The 10,515-nt window shown below is 44.5% G+C and overlaps 12 non-coding genes and 11 pseudogenes across 12 annotated transcripts; all 23 read right to left on the bottom strand.

Moving 5' to 3' along the window:
* Nucleotides 1–658: 658 nt before the first annotated feature.
* LOC130925468 (5S ribosomal RNA) lies at nt 659–777 on the bottom strand. The gene has a single exon (XR_009065746.1). It is a non-coding gene; the product is annotated as a 5S ribosomal RNA (ribosomal RNA).
* A 318-nt stretch (nt 778–1,095) lies between these two features.
* Nucleotides 1,096–1,214, bottom strand: LOC130925427 (5S ribosomal RNA). Its single transcript, XR_009065707.1, has one exon. It is a non-coding gene; the product is annotated as a 5S ribosomal RNA (ribosomal RNA).
* Nucleotides 1,215–1,527: 313 nt separating this feature from the next.
* On the bottom strand, nt 1,528–1,646 carry LOC130925786 (uncharacterized; annotated as a pseudogene).
* Nucleotides 1,647–1,950: 304 nt separating this feature from the next.
* LOC130925120 (5S ribosomal RNA) lies at nt 1,951–2,069 on the bottom strand. The gene has a single exon (XR_009065408.1). It is a non-coding gene; the product is annotated as a 5S ribosomal RNA (ribosomal RNA).
* Nucleotides 2,070–2,372: 303 nt separating this feature from the next.
* Nucleotides 2,373–2,491, bottom strand: LOC130926164 (5S ribosomal RNA). The gene has a single exon (XR_009066183.1). It is a non-coding gene; the product is annotated as a 5S ribosomal RNA (ribosomal RNA).
* A 303-nt stretch (nt 2,492–2,794) lies between these two features.
* LOC130924711 (5S ribosomal RNA) lies at nt 2,795–2,913 on the bottom strand. The gene has a single exon (XR_009065010.1). It is a non-coding gene; the product is annotated as a 5S ribosomal RNA (ribosomal RNA).
* Nucleotides 2,914–3,226: 313 nt separating this feature from the next.
* Nucleotides 3,227–3,345, bottom strand: LOC130926163 (5S ribosomal RNA). The gene has a single exon (XR_009066182.1). It is a non-coding gene; the product is annotated as a 5S ribosomal RNA (ribosomal RNA).
* Nucleotides 3,346–3,663: 318 nt separating this feature from the next.
* LOC130925426 (5S ribosomal RNA) lies at nt 3,664–3,782 on the bottom strand. Its single transcript, XR_009065706.1, has one exon. It is a non-coding gene; the product is annotated as a 5S ribosomal RNA (ribosomal RNA).
* Nucleotides 3,783–4,095: 313 nt separating this feature from the next.
* Nucleotides 4,096–4,214, bottom strand: LOC130925785 (uncharacterized; annotated as a pseudogene).
* Nucleotides 4,215–4,518: 304 nt separating this feature from the next.
* On the bottom strand, nt 4,519–4,637 carry LOC130926161 (5S ribosomal RNA). The gene has a single exon (XR_009066180.1). It is a non-coding gene; the product is annotated as a 5S ribosomal RNA (ribosomal RNA).
* A 303-nt stretch (nt 4,638–4,940) lies between these two features.
* LOC130926160 (5S ribosomal RNA) lies at nt 4,941–5,059 on the bottom strand. Its single transcript, XR_009066179.1, has one exon. It is a non-coding gene; the product is annotated as a 5S ribosomal RNA (ribosomal RNA).
* A 303-nt stretch (nt 5,060–5,362) lies between these two features.
* LOC130924710 (5S ribosomal RNA) lies at nt 5,363–5,481 on the bottom strand. Its single transcript, XR_009065009.1, has one exon. It is a non-coding gene; the product is annotated as a 5S ribosomal RNA (ribosomal RNA).
* Nucleotides 5,482–5,794: 313 nt separating this feature from the next.
* LOC130926159 (5S ribosomal RNA) lies at nt 5,795–5,913 on the bottom strand. The gene has a single exon (XR_009066178.1). It is a non-coding gene; the product is annotated as a 5S ribosomal RNA (ribosomal RNA).
* A 318-nt stretch (nt 5,914–6,231) lies between these two features.
* Nucleotides 6,232–6,350, bottom strand: LOC130925692 (uncharacterized; annotated as a pseudogene).
* Nucleotides 6,351–6,663: 313 nt separating this feature from the next.
* On the bottom strand, nt 6,664–6,782 carry LOC130925604 (uncharacterized; annotated as a pseudogene).
* Nucleotides 6,783–7,095: 313 nt separating this feature from the next.
* Nucleotides 7,096–7,214, bottom strand: LOC130925725 (uncharacterized; annotated as a pseudogene).
* A 318-nt stretch (nt 7,215–7,532) lies between these two features.
* Nucleotides 7,533–7,651, bottom strand: LOC130925691 (uncharacterized; annotated as a pseudogene).
* A 313-nt stretch (nt 7,652–7,964) lies between these two features.
* Nucleotides 7,965–8,083, bottom strand: LOC130925603 (uncharacterized; annotated as a pseudogene).
* Nucleotides 8,084–8,396: 313 nt separating this feature from the next.
* LOC130924732 (5S ribosomal RNA) lies at nt 8,397–8,515 on the bottom strand. Its single transcript, XR_009065031.1, has one exon. It is a non-coding gene; the product is annotated as a 5S ribosomal RNA (ribosomal RNA).
* Nucleotides 8,516–8,828: 313 nt separating this feature from the next.
* Nucleotides 8,829–8,947, bottom strand: LOC130925690 (uncharacterized; annotated as a pseudogene).
* Nucleotides 8,948–9,260: 313 nt separating this feature from the next.
* LOC130925543 (uncharacterized) lies at nt 9,261–9,379 on the bottom strand (annotated as a pseudogene).
* A 313-nt stretch (nt 9,380–9,692) lies between these two features.
* Nucleotides 9,693–9,811, bottom strand: LOC130925724 (uncharacterized; annotated as a pseudogene).
* A 318-nt stretch (nt 9,812–10,129) lies between these two features.
* Nucleotides 10,130–10,248, bottom strand: LOC130925689 (uncharacterized; annotated as a pseudogene).
* Between the last annotated feature and the right edge of the window lie 267 nt (nt 10,249–10,515).

Raw genomic sequence — 10,515 nt, 5'->3', positions numbered from 1 at the left:
GGGTTCCCTGAGGGAAATTAGGTTTCAAGTGGTCTGGTCATCTCGTGAAGTCAATGGCAGCTAACGAGGTAATCACCATTTAAAACGCACAGAGTTGGGTGAAAACGAGAGCTGCAAACTCAACCCAATGTGAGCTCCAACCACAAAACTAACAAGACAATACATTGACCTCAGTTGATACCAACAAGATCTGTCTGTTTTTTCTTTGTAATGAAATAAACCAAAAAGCTTACAGCACCTGGTATTCCCAGGGGGTCTCCCATCCAAGTACTAACCAGTTCCGACTCTGCTTAGCTTACGAGATAAGACGAGATTGGGCGTTCTCAGGATAGCATGGACGTAAACTGGCAAAATTTGAGAAATATAGCTATACAAAAGGCGAAGGAGATCTGTTCTGGTACAAAAGACGAACCAGTTCAGTTCAGTTCAGTAAGGTTCCCTGAGGGAAATTAGGTTTAAAGTGATCTGGTCATGTCGTGCTGTCAATGGCAGCTAACGAGGTAATCACCATTTAAAACGCACAGAGTTGGGTGAAAACGAAAGCTGCAAACTCAACCCAATGTGAGCTCCAACCACAAAATTAACAAGACAATACATTGACCTCATTTGATACCAACAAGATCTGTCTGTTCTTTCTTTGTAATGAAATAAACCAAAAAGCTTACAGCACCTGGTATTCCCAGGCAGTCTCCCATCCAAGTACAAACCAGGCCCGACCCTGCTTAGCTTACGAGATCAGACGAGATCGGGCGTTCTCAGGGTAGTATGGCCGTAAGCTGGCAAAATTTGAGAAATATAGCTATACAAAAGGCGAAGGAGATCTGTTCTGGTACAAAAGACGAACCAGTTCAGTTCAGTTCAGTTCAGTAAGGTTCCCTGAGGGAAATTAGGTTTCAAGTGATCTGGTCATGTCGTGCTGCCAATGGCAGCTAACGAGGTAATCACCATTTAAAACGCACAGAGTTGGGTGAAAACGAGAGCTGCAAACTCAACCCAATGTGAGCTCCAAACACAAAACTAACAAGACAATACATTGACCTCAGTTGATACCAACAAGATCTGTCTGTTCTTTCTTTGTAATGAAATAAACCAAAAAGCTTACAGCACCTGGTATTCCCAGGCGGTCTCCCATCCAAGTACTAACCAGGCCCGGCCCTGCTTAGCTTACGAGATCAGACGAGATCGGGCGTTCTCAGGGTAGTATGGCCGTAACCTGGCAAAATTTGAGAAATATAGCTATACAAAAGGCGAAGGAGATCTGTTCTGGTACAAAAGACGAACCAGTTCAGTTCAGTTCAGTAAGGTTCCCTGAGGGAAATTAGGTTTCAAGTGATCTGGTCATGTCGTGCTGCCAATGGCAGCTAACGAGGTAATCACCATTTAAAACGCACAGAGTTGGGTGAAAACGAGAGCTGCAAACGCAACCCAATGTGAGCTCCAACCACAAAACTAACAAGACAATTCATTGACCTCAGTTGATACCAACAAGATTTGTCTGTTCTTTCTTTGTAATAAAATAAACCAAAAAGCTTATAGCACCTGGTATTCCCAGGCTGTCTCCCATCCAAGTACTAACCAGGCCCGACCTTGCTTAGCTTCCGAGATCAGACGAGATCAGGCATTCTCTGGGTAGTATGTCCTAAAATTTGAGAAATATAGCTATACAAAAGGCGAAGGAGATGTGTTCTGGTACAAAAGACGAACCAGTTCAGTTCAGTTCAGTCAGGTTCCCTGAGGGAAGTTAGGTTTCAAGTGGTCTGGTCATCTCGTGCTGTCAATGGCAGCTAACGAGGTAATCACCATCTAAAACGCACAGAGTTGGGTGAAAACGAGAGCTGCAAACTCAACCAAATGTGAGCTCCAACCACAAAACTAACAAGACAGTACATTGACCTCAGTTGATACCAACAAGATCTGTCTGTTCTTTCTTTGTCATGAAATAAACCAAAAAGCTTACAGCACCTGGTATTCCCAGGCGGTCTCCCATCCAAGTACTAACCAGGCCCGACCCTGCTTAGCTTCCGAGATCAGACGAGATCCGGCGTTCTCAGGGTAGTATGGCCGTAAGCTGGCAAAGCTTGTGAAATATAGCTATACAAAAGGCGAAGGAGATCTGTTCTGGTACAAAAGATGAACCAGTTCAGTAAGGTTCCCTGAGTGAAATTAGGTTTCAAGTGGTCTGGTCATCTCGTGCTGTCAATGGCAGCTAACGAGGTAATCACCATTTAAAACGCACAGAGTTGGGTGAAGACGAGAGCTGCAAACTCAACCCGATGTGAGCTCCAACCACAAAACTAACAAGACAGTACATCGACCTCAGTTGATACCAACAAGATCTGTCTGTTCTTTCTTTGTCATGAAATAAACCAAAAAGCTTACAGCACCTGGTATTCCCAGGCGGTCTCCCATCCAAGTACTAACCAGGCCCGACCCTGCTTAGCTTCCGAGATCAGACGAGATCGGGCGTTCTCAGGGTAGTATGGCCGTAAGCTGGCAAAGCTTGTGAAATATAGCTATACAAAAGGCGAAGGAGATCTGTTCTGGTACAAAAGATGAACCAGTTCAGTAAGGTTCCCTGAGTGAAATTAGGTTTCAAGTGGTCTGGTCATCTCGTGCTGTCAATGGCAGCTAACGAGGTAATCACCATTTAAAACGCACAGAGTTGGGTGAAGACGAGAGCTGCAAACTCAACCCGATGTGAGCTCCAACCACAAAACTAACAAGACAGTACATCGACCTCAGTTGATACCAACAAGATCTGTCTGTTCTTTCTTTGTCATGAAATAAACCAAAAAGCTTACAGCACCTGGTATTCCCAGGCGGTCTCCCATCCAAGTACTAACCAGGCCCGACCCTGCTTAGCTTCCGAGATCAGACGAGATCGGGCATTCTCAGGGTAGTATGGCCGTAAGCTGGCAAAACTTGTGAAATATAGCTATACAAAAGGCGAAGGAGATCTGTTCTGGTACAAAAGATGAACCAGTTCAGTTCAGTTCAGTAAGGTTCCCTGAGGGAAATTAGGTTTCAAGTGATCTGGTCATGTCGTGCTGTCAATGGCAGCTAACGAGGTAATCACCATTTAAAACGCACAGAGTTGGGTGAAAACGAGAGCTGCAAACTCAACCCAATGTGAGCTCCAACCACAAAACTAACAAGACAATACATTGACCTCAGTTGATACTAACAAGATCTGTCTGATCTTTCTTTGTAATGAAATACACCAAAAAGCTTACAGCACCTGGTATTCCCAGGCGGTCTCCCATCCAAGTACTAACCAGGCCCGACCCTGCTTAGCTTCCGAGATCAGACGAGATCGGGCGTTCTCAGGGTAGTATGGCCGTAAGCTGGCAAAATTTGAGAAATATAGCTATACAAAAGGCGAAGGAGATCTGTTCTGGTACAAAAGACGAACCAGTTCAGTTCAGTTCAGTTCAGTAAGGTTCCCTGAGGGAAATTAGGTTTCAAGTGATCTGGTCATGTCGTGCTGCCAATGGCAGCTAACGAGGTAATCACCATTTAAAACGCACAGAGTTGGGTGAAAACGAGAGCTGCAAACTCAACCCAATGTGAGCTCCAAACACAAAACTAACAAGACAATACATTGACCTCAGTTGATACCAACAAGATCTGTCTGTTCTTTCTTTGTAATGAAATAAACCAAAAAGCTTACAGCACCTGGTATTCCCAGGCGGTCTCCCATCCAAGTACTAACCAGGCCCGGCCCTGCTTAGCTTACGAGATCAGACGAGATCGGGCGTTCTCAGGGTAGTATGGCCGTAACCTGGCAAAATTTGAGAAATATAGCTATACAAAAGGCGAAGGAGATCTGTTCTGGTACAAAAGACGAACCAGTTCAGTTCAGTTCAGTAAGGTTCCCTGAGGGAAATTAGGTTTCAAGTGATCTGGTCATGTCGTGCTGCCAATGGCAGCTAACGAGGTAATCACCATTTAAAACGCACAGAGTTGGGTGAAAACGAGAGCTGCAAACGCAACCCAATGTGAGCTCCAACCACAAAACTAACAAGACAATTCATTGACCTCAGTTGATACCAACAAGATTTGTCTGTTCTTTCTTTGTAATAAAATAAACCAAAAAGCTTATAGCACCTGGTATTCCCAGGCTGTCTCCCATCCAAGTACTAACCAGGCCCGACCTTGCTTAGCTTCCGAGATCAGACGAGATCAGGCATTCTCTGGGTAGTATGTCCTAAAATTTGAGAAATATAGCTATACAAAAGGCGAAGGAGATGTGTTCTGGTACAAAAGACGAACCAGTTCAGTTCAGTTCAGTCAGGTTCCCTGAGGGAAGTTAGGTTTCAAGTGGTCTGGTCATCTCGTGCTGTCAATGGCAGCTAACGAGGTAATCACCATCTAAAACGCACAGAGTTGGGTGAAAACGAGAGCTGCAAACTCAACCAAATGTGAGCTCCAACCACAAAACTAACAAGACAGTACATTGACCTCAGTTGATACCAACAAGATCTGTCTGTTCTTTCTTTGTCATGAAATAAACCAAAAAGCTTACAGCACCTGGTATTCCCAGGCGGTCTCCCATCCAAGTACTAACCAGGCCCGACCCTGCTTAGCTTCCGAGATCAGACGAGATCGGGCGTTCTCAGGGTAGTATGGCCGTAAGCTGGCAAAGCTTGTGAAATATAGCTATACAAAAGGCGAAGGAGATCTGTTCTGGTACAAAAGATGAACCAGTTCAGTAAGGTTCCCTGAGTGAAATTAGGTTTCAAGTGGTCTGGTCATCTCGTGCTGTCAATGGCAGCTAACGAGGTAATCACCATTTAAAACGCACAGAGTTGGGTGAAGACGAGAGCTGCAAACTCAACCCGATGTGAGCTCCAACCACAAAACTAACAAGACAGTACATCGACCTCAGTTGATACCAACAAGATCTGTCTGTTCTTTCTTTGTCATGAAATAAACAAAAAAGCTTACAGCACCTGGTATTCCCAGGCGGTCTCCCATCCAAGTACTAACCAGGCCCGACCCTGCTTAGCTTCCGAGATCAGACGAGATCGGGCGTTCTCAGGGTAGTATGGCCGTAAGCTGGCAAAGCTTGTGAAATATAGCTATACAAAAGGCGAAGGAGATCTGTTCTGGTACAAAAGATGAACCAGTTCAGTAAGGTTCCCTGAGTGAAATTAGGTTTCAAGTGGTCTGGTCATCTCGTGCTGTCAATGGCAGCTAACGAGGTAATCACCATTTAAAACGCACAGAGTTGGGTGAAGACGAGAGCTGCAAACTCAACCCGATGTGAGCTCCAACCACAAAACTAACAAGACAGTACATCGACCTCAGTTGATACCAACAAGATCTGTCTGTTCTTTCTTTGTCATGAAATAAACCAAAAAGCTTACAGCACCTGGTATTCCCAGGCGGTCTCCCATCCAAGTACTAACCAGGCCCGACCCTGCTTAGCTTCCGAGATCAGACGAGATCGGGCATTCTCAGGGTAGTATGGCCGTAAGCTGGCAAAACTTGTGAAATATAGCTATACAAAAGGCGAAGGAGATCCGTTCTGGTACAAAAGATGAACCAGTTCAGTTCAGTTCAGTAAGGTTCCCTGAGGGAAATTAGGTTTCAAGTGATCTGGTCATGTCGTGCTGTCAATGGCAGCTAACGAGGTAATCACCATTTAAAACGCACAGAGTTGGGTGAAAACGAGAGCTGCAAACTCAACCCAATGTGAGCTCCAACCACAAAACTAACAAGACAATACATTGACCTCAGTTGATACTAACAAGATCTGTCTGATCTTTCTTTGTAATGAAATACACCAAAAAGCTTACAGCACCTGGTATTCCCAGGCGGTCTCCCATCCAAGTACTAACCAGGCCCGACCCTGCTTAGCTTCCGAGATCAGACGAGATCGGGCGTTCTCAGGGTAGTATGGCCGTAAGCTGGCAAAATTTGAGAAATATAGCTATACAAAAGGCGAAGGAGATCTGTTCTGGTACAAAAGACGAACCAGTTCAGTTCAGTTCAGTTCAGTAGGGTTCCCTGAGGGAAATTAGGTTTCAAGTGGTCTGGTCATCTCGTGCTGTCAATGGCAGCTAACGAGGTAATCACCATTTAAAACGCACAGAGTTGGGTGAAAACGAGAGCTGCAAACTCAATCCAATGTGAGCTCCAACCACAAAATTAACAAGACAATACATTGACCTCAGTTGATACCAACAAGATCTGTCTGTTCTTTCTTTGTAATGAAATAAACCAAAAAGCTTACAGCACCTGGTATTCCCAGGGGGTCTCCCATCCAAGTACTAACCAGCCACGACTCTGCTTAGCTTACGAGATCAGACGAGATCGGGCGTTCTCAGGGTAGTATGGCCGTAAACTGGCAAAATTTGAGAAATATAGCTATACAAAAGGCGAAGGAGATCTGTTCTGGTACAAAAGACGAACCAGTTCAGTTCAGTTCATTAAGGTTCCCTGAGGGAAATTAGGTTTCAAGTGATCTGGTCATGTCGTGCTGTCAATGGCAGCTAACGAGGTAATCACCATTTAAAACGCACAGAGTTGGGTGAAAACGAGAGCTGCAAACTCAACCCAATGTGAGCTCCAACCACAAAATTAACAAGACAATACATTGACCTCAGTTGATACCAACAAGATCTGTCTGTTCTTTCTTTGTAACGAAATAAACCAAAAAGCTTACAGCACCTGGTATTCCCAGGGGGTCTCCCATCCAAGTACTAACCAGCCCCGACTCTGCTTAGCTTACGAGATCAGACGAGATCGGGCGTTCTCAGGGTAGCATGGCCGTAAGCTGGCAAAATTTGAGAAATATAGCTATACAAAAGGCGAAGGAGATCCGTTCTGGTACAAAAGACGAACCAGTTCAGTTCAGTTCAGTTGGGTTCCCTGAGGGAAATTAGGTTTCAAGTGGTCTGGTCATCTCGTGAAGTCAATGGCAGCTAACGAGGTAATCACCATTTAAAACGCACAGAGTTGGGTGAAAACGAGAGCTGCAAACTCAACCCAATGTGAGCTCCAACCACAAAACTAACAAGACAATACATTGACCTCAGTTGATACCAACAAGATCTGTCTGTTTTTTCTTTGTAATGAAATAAACCAAAAAGCTTACAGCACCTGGTATTCCCAGGGGGTCTCCCATCCAAGTACTAACCAGTTCCGACTCTGCTTAGCTTACGAGATCAGACGAGATTGGGCGTTCTCAGGATAGCATGGCCGTAAACTGGCAAAATTTGAGAAATATAGCTAAACAAAAGGCGAAGGAGATCTGTTCTGGTACAAAAGACGAACCAGTTCAGTTCAGTTCAGTTCAGTAGGGTTCCCTGAGGGAAATTAGGTTTCAAGTGGTCTGGTCATCTCGTGCTGTCAATGGCAGCTAACGAGGTAATCACCATTTAAAACGCACAGAGTTGGGTGAAAACGAGAGCTGCAAACTCAATCCAATGTGAGCTCCAACCACAAAATTAACAAGACAATACATTGACCTAAGTTGATACCAACAAGATCTGTCTGTTCTTTCTTTGTAATGAAATAAACCAAAAAGCTTACAGCACCTGGTATTCCCAGGGGGTCTCCCATCCAAGTACTAACCAGCCACGACTCTGCTTAGCTTACGAGATCAGACGAGATCGGGCGTTCTCAGGGTAGTATGGCCGTAAACTGGCAAAATTTGAGAAATATAGCTATACAAAAGGCGAAGGAGATCTGTTCTGGTACAAAAGACGAACCAGTTCAGTTCAGTTCATTAAGGTTCCCTGAGGGAAATTAGGTTTCAAGTGATCTGGTCATGTCGTGCTGTCAATGGCAGCTAACGAGGTAATCACCATTTAAAACGCACAGAGTTGGGTGAAAACGAGAGCTGCAAACTCAACCCAATGTGAGCTCCAACCACAAAATTAACAAGACAATACATTGACCTAAGTTGATACCAACAAGATCTGTCTGTTCTTTCTTTGTAACGAAATAAACCAAAAAGCTTACAGCACCTGGTATTCCCAGGGGGTCTCCCATCCAAGTACTAACCAGCCCCGACTCTGCTTAGCTTACGAGATCAGACGAGATCGGGCGTTCTCAGGGTAGCATGGCCGTAAGCTGGCAAATTTTGAGAAATATAGCTATACAAAAGGCGAAGGAGATCCATTCTGGTACAAAAGACGAACCAGTTCAGTTCAGTTCAGTAAGGTTCCCTGAGGGAAATTAGGTTTCAAGTGATCTGGTCATGTCGTGCTGTCAATGGCAGCTAACGAGGTAATCACCATTTAAAACGCACAGAGTTGGGTGAAAACGAGAGCTGCAAACTCAACCCAATGTGAGCTCCAACCACAAAACTAACAAGACAATACATTGACCTCAGTTGATACTAACAAGATCTGTCTGATCTTTCTTTGTAATGAAATACACCAAAAAGCTTACAGCACCTGGTATTCCCAGGCGGTCTCCCATCCAAGTACTAACCAGGCCCGACCCTGCTTAGCTTCCGAGATCAGACGAGATCGGGCGTTCTCAGGATAGTATGGCCGTAAGCTGGCAAAATTTGAGAAATATAGCTATACAAAAGGCGAAGGAGATGTGTTCTGGTACAAAAGACGAACCAGTTCAGTTCAGTTCAGTCAGGTTCCCTGAGGGAAGTTAGGTTTCAAGTGGTCTGGTCATCTCGTGCTGTCAATGGCAGCTAACGAGGTAATCACCATTTAAAACGCACAGAGTTGGGTGAAAACGAGAGCTGCAAACTCAATCCAATGTGAGCTCCAACCACAAAATTAACAAGACAATACATTGACCTCAGTTGATACCAACAAGATCTGTCTGTTCTTTCTTTGTAATGAAATAAACCAAAAAGCTTACAGCACCTGGTATTCCCAGGGGGTCTCCCATCCAAGTACTAACCAGCCACGACTCTGCTTAGCTTACGAGATCAGACGAGATCGGGCGTTCTCAGGGTAGTATGGCCGTAAACTGGCAAAATTTGAGAAATATAGCTATACAAAAGGCGAAGGAGATCTGTTCTGGTACAAAAGACGAACCAGTTCAGTTCAGTTCATTAAGGTTCCCTGAGGGAAATTAGGTTTCAAGTGATCTGGTCATGTCGTGCTGTCAATGGCAGCTAACGAGGTAATCACCATTTAAAACGCACAGAGTTGGGTGAAAACGAGAGCTGCAAACTCAACCCAATGTGAGCTCCAACCACAAAATTAACAAGACAATACATTGACCTCAGTTGATACCAACAAGATCTGTCTGTTCTTTCTTTGTAATGAAATAAACCAAAAAGCTTACAGCACCTGGTATTCCCAGGGGGTCTCCCATCCAAGTACTAACCAGCCCCGACTCTGCTTAGCTTACGAGATCAGACGAGATCGGGCGTTCTCAGGGTAGTATGGCCGTAAACTGGCAAAATTTGAGAAATATAGCTATACAAAAGGCGAAGGAGATCTGTTCTGGTACAAAAGACGAACCAGTTCAGTTCAGTTCATTAAGGTTCCCTGAGGGAAATTAGGTTTCAAGTGATCTGGTCATGTCGTGCTGTCAATGGCAGCTAACGAGGTAATCACCATTTAAAACGCACAGAGTTGGGTGAAAACGAGAGCTGCAAACTCAACCCAATGTGAGCTCCAACCACAAAATTAACAAGACAATACATTGACCTCAGTTGATACCAACAAGATCTGTCTGTTTTTTCTTTGTAATGAAATAAACCAAAAAGCTTACAGCACCTGGTATTCCCAGGGGGTCTCCCATCCAAGTACTAACCAGTTCCGACTCTGCTTAGCTTACGAGATCAGACGAGATTGGGCGTTCTCAGGATAGCATGGCCGTAAACTGGCAAAATTTGAGAAATATAGCTAAACAAAAGGCGAAGGAGATCTGTTCTGGTACAAAAGACGAACCAGTTCAGTTCAGTTCAGTTCAGTAGGGTTCCCTGAGGGAAATTAGGTTTCAAGTGGTCTGGTCATCTCGTGCTGTCAATGGCAGCTAACGAGGTAATCACCATTTAAAACGCACAGAGTTGGGTGAAAACGAGAGCTGCAAACTCAATCCAATGTGAGCTCCAACCACAAAATTAACAAGACAATACATTGACCTAAGTTGATACCAACAAGATCTGTCTGTTCTTTCTTTGTAATGAAATAAACCAAAAAGCTTACAGCACCTGGTATTCCCAGGGGGTCTCCCATCCAAGTACTAACCAGCCACGACTCTGCTTAGCTTACGAGATCAGACGAGATCGGGCGTTCTCAGGGTAGTATGGCCGTAAACTGGCAAAATTTGAGAAATATAGCTATACAAAAGGCGAAGGAGATCTGTTCTGGTACAAAAGACGAACCAGTTCAGTTCAGTTCATTAAGGTTCCCTGAGGGAAATTAGGTTTCAAGTGATCTGGTCATGTCGTGCTGTCAATGGCAGCTAACGAGGTAATCACCATTTAAAACGCACAGAGTTGGGTGAAAACGAGAGCTGCAAACTCAACCCAATGTGAGCTCCAACCACAAAATTAACAAGACAATACATTGACCTCAGTTGATA

Source organism: Corythoichthys intestinalis, chromosome 11 (genome assembly GCF_030265065.1).
Source record: "Corythoichthys intestinalis isolate RoL2023-P3 chromosome 11, ASM3026506v1, whole genome shotgun sequence".
Taxonomy (NCBI): Eukaryota; Metazoa; Chordata; class Actinopteri; order Syngnathiformes; family Syngnathidae; genus Corythoichthys; species Corythoichthys intestinalis.
Note: the sequence above shows the minus strand (reverse complement) of the source record. Positions and strands in the feature narration are given on the sequence as shown.